Below are 11,287 nucleotides of genomic sequence, written 5' to 3'. Positions count from 1 at the left end.
TACATAGAGAAAAATACCCCATGGAAACAGGGTACTGTATTCCTGACTCTGGCATAATTTCTTATTTCTGTGTGATAGTTTGCTGTTTTTAGCTTTCTCTATGCAATTCCAGTCTATTCTACATAAAGGAAACTACCCCATAAAACCTAAGATTTCTCAGTGAGGGATAAAGCTGGTAGGCTGAAACTCTGAAGGCATTCAGGGCACTAGCAACCATAAAACAGGGGACTGCAATGCTGGCTCTGACATAACCTCTTTTTTGGTATGACCATTCACTCTTTTTAGCTTTTTCTATGCATTTCCAGTCAATTCTACATTGAGAAAGTTACCCCATTTTAACTAGGATTTCTCAGTGAGGGTTAAAGCTAGGAGGTTGAAACTCTACAGGCCAACAGGGCACTACCCCCCTCAACAGGGTGCTATAATCCTGACTCTGGCTTAATTGCTTATTTCTGCCTGACCTTTTACTCTTTTTAGCTTTCTCTAAGGAATTCCAGTCTACCTAAAGAAAAATACCCCATGAAAACCATGATTTGTCAGTGACTGGTAAAGTTTGGTGGCTGAAAAGAGGCATACAGGGTACGATCCACCCTATAACAAGGCACTTTTATCCTGGCTCTAGCATAATTTCTATTTTCAGTATGACCGTTCACTGTTTTTTTGCTTTCTCTATGCATTTCCAGTCTCTTCTACATAAAGAAAAATACCCCATAGAAACTAAGATATCTCAGAGATGGGTAAAGCTAGGAGGCTGAAACACTGCAGGCATGCAGGGTAACATCCACCCTACAACATGGTACTGTAATCCTGGCACTGGAATAATTTCTTGTTTCTGAATGACCGTTTACTGTTTTTAGCTTTCTCTATGCAATTCCAGTCTATTCTACATAGAAAAATAATGCGTTCCCGACCCACAGTTTTAAGTTTAGGGTCATAGACCAAGTCAACTCAGATGGTAGAGGAGGAAATGAGAGTTTAGTTCTAGAAAAAATAGAATTACTTTGGCAACTCAGAACCAATGCTGTTAGGTTTCCGGGTTTAAATGAGATGTGTTCCCTCAAATGTATTTTAAGATTGAAAAATTTAGAGAGGTGAAGTATTCTATAATTCTATAATTTTATAATATTATAATATAATAACTTAATTGTTTAGTTATAATCAATTCAGTAATAATTTTAGGTAAGATTTATTGATTTTTATTAATATTATTATTATTCATCATTATTTATTAATGCTGATTATTCTTCACTTATAGTTATGCCTAAATGAATTATTCTTTTCACATTTAAACATCAAATATTAATACTAGTGTTTAAAGTGTTAAGTAACATGTATATATTATAATTATAAGTATATGTAGGACACTGTTATGCAGGATCCATGAATTTTACTTAATAGGTTTTATTAATATAGGTATATTAATCAAAAGGCCCTTCAGTATCACTTTTGAAGTGTATTGCCTGAAAGATTTTAAATGATTTGGTTATTATAAATGACGTATCTTAAATGTTTTGTTTGTTATAATTGGTGTTCACTTAACATACTAGGTTTATGGTTGAATGTCTAAACATTTTAACATTTCAATATATATATTTCAACATATTTTACATATGCAATTTGTTGAGTTATAAAATACTGTTGAACAAAAACATACTGGGAGGTTCACGCTGGATTCAGCATTGTTGATTCTATTATACATTGATTCTTCATTAATTAGTTCAGCTTCATTGATGTAGTTCAGGTTATTGAAGTTAATTACACTGTTTAATGACGTTTTAACCAACTATATAAAGACATATCATTTTAAGGGGTTGTTGTTTTCTGATGAAATTGGGGCAGGAGCCCTGACGAAAAGTGTATGAAAAGTTGCACACTTCAAGTGTATTAAAGTGTATTAAAAATTTTGTCACGGAAAATTTTGTCACGAAAAGTTTCCAGTATTCTTGGCGAAACTATAACAACAGTTGCACCAATAGTGACTTTTTGGCACTGGCATTCGAGTGAGGTGGAGTTTTGCGTTTGGAGAAGTTTCGTTTATTATTACAAGTGTGTTTTACATAGAAAAATAACCAAAAAACATAGGTTTCTCAGTATGGGATAAAGCTAGGAGGCTGAAACTCTGCAGGCATTCATGGTCCTATCCACCCTATAACAGGCTACTGTAACCCTGGCATTGGCATAATAGCTTGTTTTTGTATGACAGTTTACTATTTTATCTTTCTGTATGCAATTCAAGTCTATTCTACATAAAGGAAAAATCCACATAAAAATAGGATTTCTCAGCAGGGTTAAAGCTAGGAGGGTGAAACTCGGCAGACATTCAAGATACCCTACTTCATGGCACTGTAATCTTGGCTCTGGCATCACATCTTCTTTCAGTATGACCAATCCCTTTTTTAGTTTTCTCTATGCATTTCCATTCTATTCTACATAGAGAAAAATAGGGTTTCTCAGTGAGAGGTAAAGCTAGGAGGCTGAAACTCTGCAAGCTCACAGGGTACTATCCACCCTACAGCAGGGTGCTGTAGTCCTGACACTGGCATAATTGCTTATTTCTGTAAGACCACTTACTGTTTTTAGCTTTCTCTATGCAATTCCAGTCTATTCTACATAAAGAAAAATACTCAGTGGAAACTATGATTTCTCAATGTGGGATAAGGCTGGAGGCAGGAATGCCGCAGGTAGATAGGGTACTATCCACCCTAAAACAGGGCACTGTTAACCTGGCTCTCATAACTTCTTCTTTCAGTATGACTGTTCACTGTTTTTTGCTTTCTCTATGCATTTCCAGTCTATTCTACATAAAGAAAAATACCCCATATAAATTAAGATTTCTCAGAGACTGGTAAAACTAGGAGGCTGGAATTCTTGGGCAATCAGGGTGCTATCCACCCTAAAACAGGGTACTATAATCCTGGCTTTGGCATCACTTCTTTCAGTATGACCATGCAATGTCTATTCTACATAAAGAAAAATACCACAAAAAAATAAGATTTCTCAGTAGGGATAAAGCTAGGAGGATGAAACTTGACAGGCATTCAAGGTACTATCCACCCTACTTTATGGCACTGTAATCTTGGCTCTAGTATCACATCTTCTTTCAGTATGAAAAGTACTGTTTTCAGCTTTCTCTATGCATTTTCATTTTATCCTACATAGAGACAATTACCGCATGGAAACTAGGATTTCTCAGCAAGGGGTAAAGCTATGAGGATGACACTCTGCAGGCCTACAAGCTACTATCCACTCTGCAACACGGCACTGTAGTCCTGACTCTGGCATAATTGCTTATTTCTGTATCACCGTTTACTGTTTTTAGCTTTCTCTATGCAATTCCAGTGTATTCTACATAAAGAGAAATAACCCATAGAAACTAGGATTTCTCAATGAGGGGTAAAGCTAGGAGGCTGAAACACTGCAGGCATACAGAGTAATATCCACCCTACTACAGTGCACTGTAAACCTGGCACTGGCATAATTGCTTGTTTCTGCATCACAGTTTACTGTTTTTAGATTTCTCTATGAAATTCCAGTCTTTTCTACATAGACAAAAACCCCATAAAAAGTAGGATTTCTCGGTGAGGGGTAAAGCTAGGATCTTGAAACTCTGCAGGAATCTGGGGTATTATCCACCCTCCAACAGGGCACTTTAATTCTGGCACTGGCATAATTGTTTGTTGTTGTATGACCTTTTACTGTTTTTAGCTTTCTCTATGCAATTCCAGTCTATTCTACATAAGGGAAACTACCCTATAAAATCTAGGATTTTTCTGAAAGGGATAAAGCTAGGAGGCTGAAACTCTGCAGACATTCAGGGCAGTATCCACCCTACAACAGGGAACTGCAATGCTGGCTTTGGCTTTACTTCTGCTTTCAGTATGATGGTTCAATCTTTTTAGCTATCTCTATGCATTTCCAGTCTATTCTACATAGAGGAAGATACCCCATTTAAACTAGGATTTCTCAGCGAGGGCTAAAGGTAGGAGGCTGAAACTCTGCAGGCCCACAGTGCACTATCCGCCCTACAACAGGGTGCTGTAATCCTGATTCTGGCATAATTGCTGATTTCTGTATGACTGATTACTGTTTTTAGCTTTCTCTATGCAATTCTAGTTGATTCTACATAAAGAAAAATACCCCATGGAATCCAGGATTTGTCAGCAATGGGTAAAGCTAGGAGGTCGCAATACTATCCACCCTAAAACAGGGCACAGTTATCCTGGCTCTAGCATAATGTCTTCTTTCAGTATGACTGTTCACTGTTTTTTGCTTTCTCTATGTATTTCCAGTTTATTGTACATAAAGAAAAATACCCAATAAAAAACTAGGATTTCTAAGAAAGGGGTAAAGCTAGGAGGCTGAAACACTGTAGGCATACAGGGTACTACCCACCCTACAACAAGGTAGTGTAATCCTGGCTCTAGAATCACATTTTCTTTCAGTATGACCGTTCACTCTTTTTAGTTTTCTCTATGCATTTCTGGTCTAGTGTACATAAAGAAAAATCCTCCATGGAAACTAGGGTTTCTCAGAGAGATAAAGCTACAAGGCTGAAACTCTGGAGGGATTCAGGGCACTATCCACCATACAAGAAGGCACTGCCATGCTGGCTCTGACATAATTTCTTCTTTCAGTATGACCATTCACTCTTTTTAGCTTTCTGTAGGGATTTCCAGTCTATTCTACCTAGAGAAAGATACCCCATTTAAACTAGGATTTCTCAGTGAGGAGTAATGTTTGGAGGCTGAAACTCTGAAGGCCCACAGGGCATTATCCATCCTACAACAGGCCGCTGTATTCCTGACTCTGACATAATTGTTATTTCTGTATGACCGTTAACTCTTTTTAGCTTTCTCTATGCAATTCCAGTCTATTCTACATAAGGAAATGTATCCCATGGAAACTAGGATTTGTCAGCGAGGGTTAAAGCTAAGATGCCGAAATGCTACAGGCATATAACATTCTATCCACCTTACAACAGAGCACTCTTATCCTGGCTCTAGCTTAACTTCTTCTTTCAGTATGACCGTTCACTGTTTTTTGCTTTCTGTATGCATTTCCAGGATATTCTGCATAAAGAAAAATACTCCATGAAAACTAGGCTTTTTCAGCGAGGGGTAAAGCTTAGGAGACTGAAAATCTGCTGTCACACAGGGTACTATCCACCCTACAAAAGGGTGCTGTAATCCTGACCTGGCATAATTGCTTATTTCTGTTTGACCATTTACTGTTTTTAGCTTTCTCTCTGCAATTACAGTTTATTCTACATAAAGAAAAATACCTCATGGAAACTAGGATTTCTCTGTGAGGGGTAAAGCTAGGAAGCTGAATTGCTGCAGGCATACAGGGCACTATCCACCCTACAATAGTGAACTGTTATCCTGGCACTAGCATAACATCTTCTTTCAGTATGACTGTTCACTCTTTTTTGCTTTCTCTATGCATTTCTAGTCTATTCTACATAAATAAAAATACCCTATAAAAAGTAGGATTTCTCAGCAAGAGGTAAAGAGTAGGGGGGCTAAAGCACTGCAGGAATACAGGGTAATATCCATCGTACATCAGGGCAGTATAATTCTGACACTGACATAATTGCTTGTTTCAGTTTGACTGTTTACTCTTTTTAGCTTTCTCTATGCAATTCCAGTCTATTCTGTATAGAAAAATACCCCATAAAAACTAGGATTTCTCAGCGAGTGTTAAAGCTAGGAGGCTGAAACTCTGCAGGCATTCAAAGTACTATCCACCCTACTACACGGCACTGTAATCCTGGCAGTGGCATTACATCTTTTTGCAGCATGACAGTTCACTGTTTTTAGCTTTCTCTATGCATTTCGAATCTTTTCTATTTAGAGAGAAATACCCCATGGAAACTAAGATTTCTCAGCAAAGTGTAAAGCTAGGAGGCAGAAACTCTGCAGGTCCACAGGGTACTATTCCCCCTAAAACAGGGTGCTGTAATCCTGACTCTGTCATAATTGCTTATTTCTGTATAACTGTTTGCTATTTTAGCTTTCTCTATGAAATTTCAGTCTATTCTACATAAAGAAAAATACCCCATGGAAACTAGGATTTCTCAATGAGCAGGAAAAGCTAGGAGGCTGAAATGCTGCAAAAGTACATTGTACTATCCACCCTACAACAGGGGTCTGTTATTCAGGCTCTAGCATAACTTCTTCTTTTAGTATGACCATTCTCTGTTTTTTGTTTTCTCTCTGAATTTCCAGTCTAGTCTACATAAAGAAAACTACCCCATAAAAACTAAGATTTCTCAGTGAGGGGTAAACTAGGAGCCTGAAACTCTGCAGGCATTCATGGTACTATCTGCCCCACAATAGGGCACTGTAATCCTGGCACTGGCATAATTGTTTGTTTCTCTATGACCATTTACTGTTTTTAACTTTATGCAATTCCAGTCTGTTTTACATAGAATAAAATACCCCATGGACACTAGGCTTTATTTCCGATGGTAAAGCTAGCAGGCTGAAACTCTGCAGGCCCACAGGGTACTATCTACCTTACAACAGGACATTGTAATCCTGACTCTGGCATAATTGCGTATTTCTGAATGACCATATAATGGGATGCAATAATCCTGGCACTGGCATAATTGCTTGCTTCTGTATGTCCATTCACTTATTTTAACTTTCTCTAGGCAATTCCTGGCTATTCTACATAAAGAAAAATATCAAATAAAAACTATGATTTCTCAGCGAGAGGTAAAGTTAGAAGGCTGAAACTGCAAGCATTCAAGGTACTATCCAACCTACAACAGTGCAGTGTAATCCTGGCTCTGGCATCAGATCTTCTTTCAGTATAACCATTCACTGTTTTTAGCTTTCTCTATGCATTTCCAGTCTATTTTACATAGAGAAAAATACCCCATGGAAACTAGGATTTCTCAAAGAGGGGTAAAGCTAGGAGGTAAAAACTCTGCAGGCCCACAGGGCACTATCTACCTTACAAAAGGTCATTGTAATCCTGACTCTGGCATAATTGTGTATTTCTGAATGACCGTTTACTGTTATCTTTCTCTATGCAATTCCAGTCTATTCTACATAAAGAAAAATACCCAGTGAAAACTAGGATTTCTCAGTGAGAGGTAAAGCTAGGAGGCTGAAATGCTGCAGGCATACAGGGTACTATCCACCCTACAACAGGACACTGTTACCTAGCTCTTGCATATCTTCTTCTTTCAGTATGACCGTTCACTGTTTTTTGCTTTCTCTATGCATTTCCAGTCTATTCTACAGAAAGAAAAATACCCCATAAAAACTAAAATTTCTCAGCGAGGGTTAAAGCTATGAGGCTAAAATGCTGCAGGCATTTGGGGTAATATCCGCCCTACAACAGGGTACTGTATTCCTGGCCTAGAATAATTGCTTGCTTCTGTATGACTGTTTCATGTTTTTGGCTTTCTCTGTGTAATTCAAGTCTATTCTGCACAGAAAAATACCCCATTAAAACTAGGATTTCTCAGCGAGGGGTAACGCTAAGATGCTGAAACTCTGCAGGTATTCAGGACACTGTAATCCTGGCACTGACATAATAGCTTGTTTCTGTATGACCATTTATTCTTGTTAGCTTTCTCTATGCACTTCCATTCTATTCTAAATAAAGAAAAATACCTCATAAAAAAGGATTTCTCAGTCATGGTAAGGCTAGGAGGCTGAAACTCTGCAGACATTCAAGGTACTATGCAACCTACTACATGGCACTGTAATCCTACCTCTGACATTACATCTTCTTTCAGTATGACCCTTTCTGATTTTAACTTTCTCTTTGCAATTCCAGTCTATTCTACATAAAGGAAAATACCCTATGGGAACTAGGATTGCTCAGTGAGGGGTAAAGTTAGGAGGCTGATACTCTGCAGGCCCACAAGGTACTATCCACCCAAAAATAGAGCACTGTAATCCTGGCACTGGTATAATAGCTTGTTTCTGTATGACTGTTTACTGTTTTTATCTTTCTCTATGCAATTCTAGTCTATTCTACATATAGAAAAATACCCTATAAAACTAGGATTTCTCAGTGAGGGGTAAAGCTAGGAGGCTGAAACTCTGCAGGCATTAAGGGTACTATCTACCCTACTACAGGGCACTGTAATCCTTGATCAGACATTACATTTTCTTTCAGTATGACCATTAACTATTTTTAGCTTTCTCTATGCATTTCCAGTCTACTCTACATAGAGAAAAATACCCCATGGAAAACAGGATTTCTTAGTGAAAGGTAAATCTAAGAGGATGAAACTCTGCAGGCCCACAGGATACTATCCTCCCTACAACAGGATGCATAATTGCTTATTGCTGTATGACCATTTACTGTGTTTAGCTTTCTCTATGCAATTCCAGTCTATTCTACATAAAGGAAAGTATCCCATGGAAACTAGGATTTCTCAGCGAGAATTAAAGCTAGGAGGCCAAAACGCTGCAGGCATACAGGGTACTATCCACCCTAAAACAGGTTACTCTTATCCTGGCTCTAGCATAACTTCTTCTATCAGTATGACCATTCACTGGTTTTTGCTTTCTCTATGCATTTCCTTTCTATTCTACATACTGCAAAAAGAAGTATTACTGGGTCCAATCCCAATAACACAAGCCCTATACTTTTTATTGTTGTAACTCGAGTTGGTTAGGCTGTCTCTTCGTTCTTGTAATTATGATTACTTTTCTTGAGTATAAGAAATAAAATAGAATTGTATAAATCACACTGATAATTGAGCTTAAAATGCTTGCAAATGAGCCTCTTCAAAATCAAATTCGTAGAATTGTTGTTGATCCCATATGTTCTACTCTGGATCTGTAAGTCATGACTATTTTTAATAATAAATAAAGCTAAAATAAAAATCAGGCTGAAAATACAACTCGATAACATCACTGCTGATAAAATTATAACAAAACTGGTATCCCGCTGAATAATAAAACACCTCTTTATTCGTGGTAGATGAGCGCAGTAATAACCAGAAACATACAATAATAATAGTAATACATGAATAAAGAAGTTTTTTACAAACAAGGATTCTTGTTATTCAGCAGGATACTAGTTTTGTTATTTTATCAAAAGTGATGTTATCGAGTTGTATTTTTCATCCTGATTTTTATTTTAGCTTTATTTATTATTAAAAATAGTCATGGCTTACAATCCAGAGTAGAACATACAGGATCAACAACAATTATACAAATCTGATTTTGAAGAGGGTCCTTTGCTAGCATTTTAAGCTCAATTATCAATGTGATTTATACAATTCTATTTTATTTCTTATACTCAAGAAAAGTAATCGTACTTACAAGAATGGCCAGACAAACTAACCAACTCAAGTTACAACAATAAAAAGTACAGGGCTTGCATTATTGGGATTGGACCCAATAATACTTATTTTTCCAGTTTGTTTCTTCTCATAGTACCCCAGGTACTAGCAAGTACCATACTTCTGGGTGGTTGGAGCCAATCAGGACACTGGACACACCCAGCTCTGTGTTCCCCTCGATAAAATTCTATTCTACATAAAGAAAATAACCTCATAAAAACTAGGATTTCTCCACGAGGCGTAATGGTAGGTGGCTGAAACTCTACAGGCATTAAAGGTGCTATCCATCCTACAACAGGGCACTGTAATCCTGGCACTGATATAATTGCTTGCTTCTGTATGACTGTTTACTGTTTTTAGCTTTCTGTTTGCAATTCCAGTCTATTCTACATAAAGAAATATACTCCATGTGAACTAGGATTTCTCAGCAAAGAGTAAAGCTAGGAGGCTGAAACTCTGCAGGCCCACATGGTAGTAGCCACCCTAAAATAGAGCACTGTAATCCTGGCACTGGCATAATTGCTTGTTTCTGTATGACCATTAACTGTTTTTAGCTTTCTCTATGCAATTCCAAGCCTGATATGCAAGGCCATGGAATGTATCATCATGGAACTCATAAACAAAGACATTGGTAACCTCCAAACTCTGGATGCCACCCAGTTCGAGTTTGTGAAAGGCAGATCATGCCTCCTGAACCTGATCGACTTCTTTGAGGCAGTCAACAAAGCCGTAGATGAGGGTAAGGTGTTTCACACAGCCTATCTTGACCTCGCCAAGGCTTTCAACACCATCGCCCATTCTGGAATTATAGTTAAACTCACTAAACTAGGTATAAATCCCTAAGTCACAAGATGGGTTGCCAAATGGCTCACTGACAGAACCCACACTGTAAAAGTTGCAGACTCCAAATCTGACCTCAAACCAGTGACAAGTGGAGTACCACAGGGTTCAGTCCTGGGACCTCTCCTGTTTGGTATCTACTTGTCTGAAGCACAGGCTAAGATAGAAGGCCTCTGGCTAATGAAGTTCGCAGATGACTGCAAACTAGGAGCCATAGTCAAGTCCCCAAATGATGTGGACATCCTACAGAAGGGCCTCGCTGAGACAGATGCCTGGTGTCAGAGCCATGGCCTCAAGCTCAATGTCAAAAAGTGCTGTGTCATCCCCTTTAGTAAAAATTCTGTACCCATGAGCTACAACATAGGCAGCAATCTACTTAACACCAAATGTGTGATAAGAGAACTTGGGACCCAGGTGGACAGTAGTCTCTCCTTTGATAGTCACATCGCCACAGTAGTCCGGAAGTCCTTTCACATGGCACACCTCATCATAAGAGGGTTCTCATCCAGGAAAAAAGAGGTCATTGTTCCTTTCTACTCGACACTCATTAGACCCATTATAGAGTACAATGCCCCTTTTGGAATGTACCTCACAAGACATCTGCAGCAGCTGGAAAGGCCACAGAAGTACCTCACAAAGAGGATTACTGGCCTCAAGCAAATGCCCTACACTGACCATCTCAAAAAAACTCCAGCTTTACTGTGTAGCATATCACCTACTCCAAGGTGATCTCTGCCTAACATATAAAGCTATGTCAAACCCAGAGCTGTTGAACATGCTACACCTAATCCCAATCCCTCTGAGCTACACTCTCTAGGGACCTAAACCTTGTCACCACAATACACAGGACATGCTGGAGGGAAAGAACCTGTCCCAGAGACTTCCCATACTCTGGAACAGGCTACCCATCTATGTCAAGCAAAGTTCTTCATTAGCACTCTTCAAGAAAAATCTTGATGAGTGGATAGAAAATCGGAAATACACCCCAGGGATCACTTCAGTGTCTCTGCTCAACAGTGGCACAGGAAAATAACTTTCTTGGGTGGTGTAAGCCAGGGAACCATGGGCCAATAACCTAGTACCTACCTATGAACCTATTCCAGTCTATTCTACACAGAGAAAAATACCCCA

This window comes from Protopterus annectens, chromosome 11.part0, assembly GCF_019279795.1.
Source record: "Protopterus annectens isolate FY-2018-M chromosome 11.part0, PAN1.0, whole genome shotgun sequence".
NCBI lineage: Eukaryota > Metazoa > Chordata > Ceratodontiformes > Protopteridae > Protopterus > Protopterus annectens.
This window is presented reverse-complemented; position numbering follows the sequence as displayed.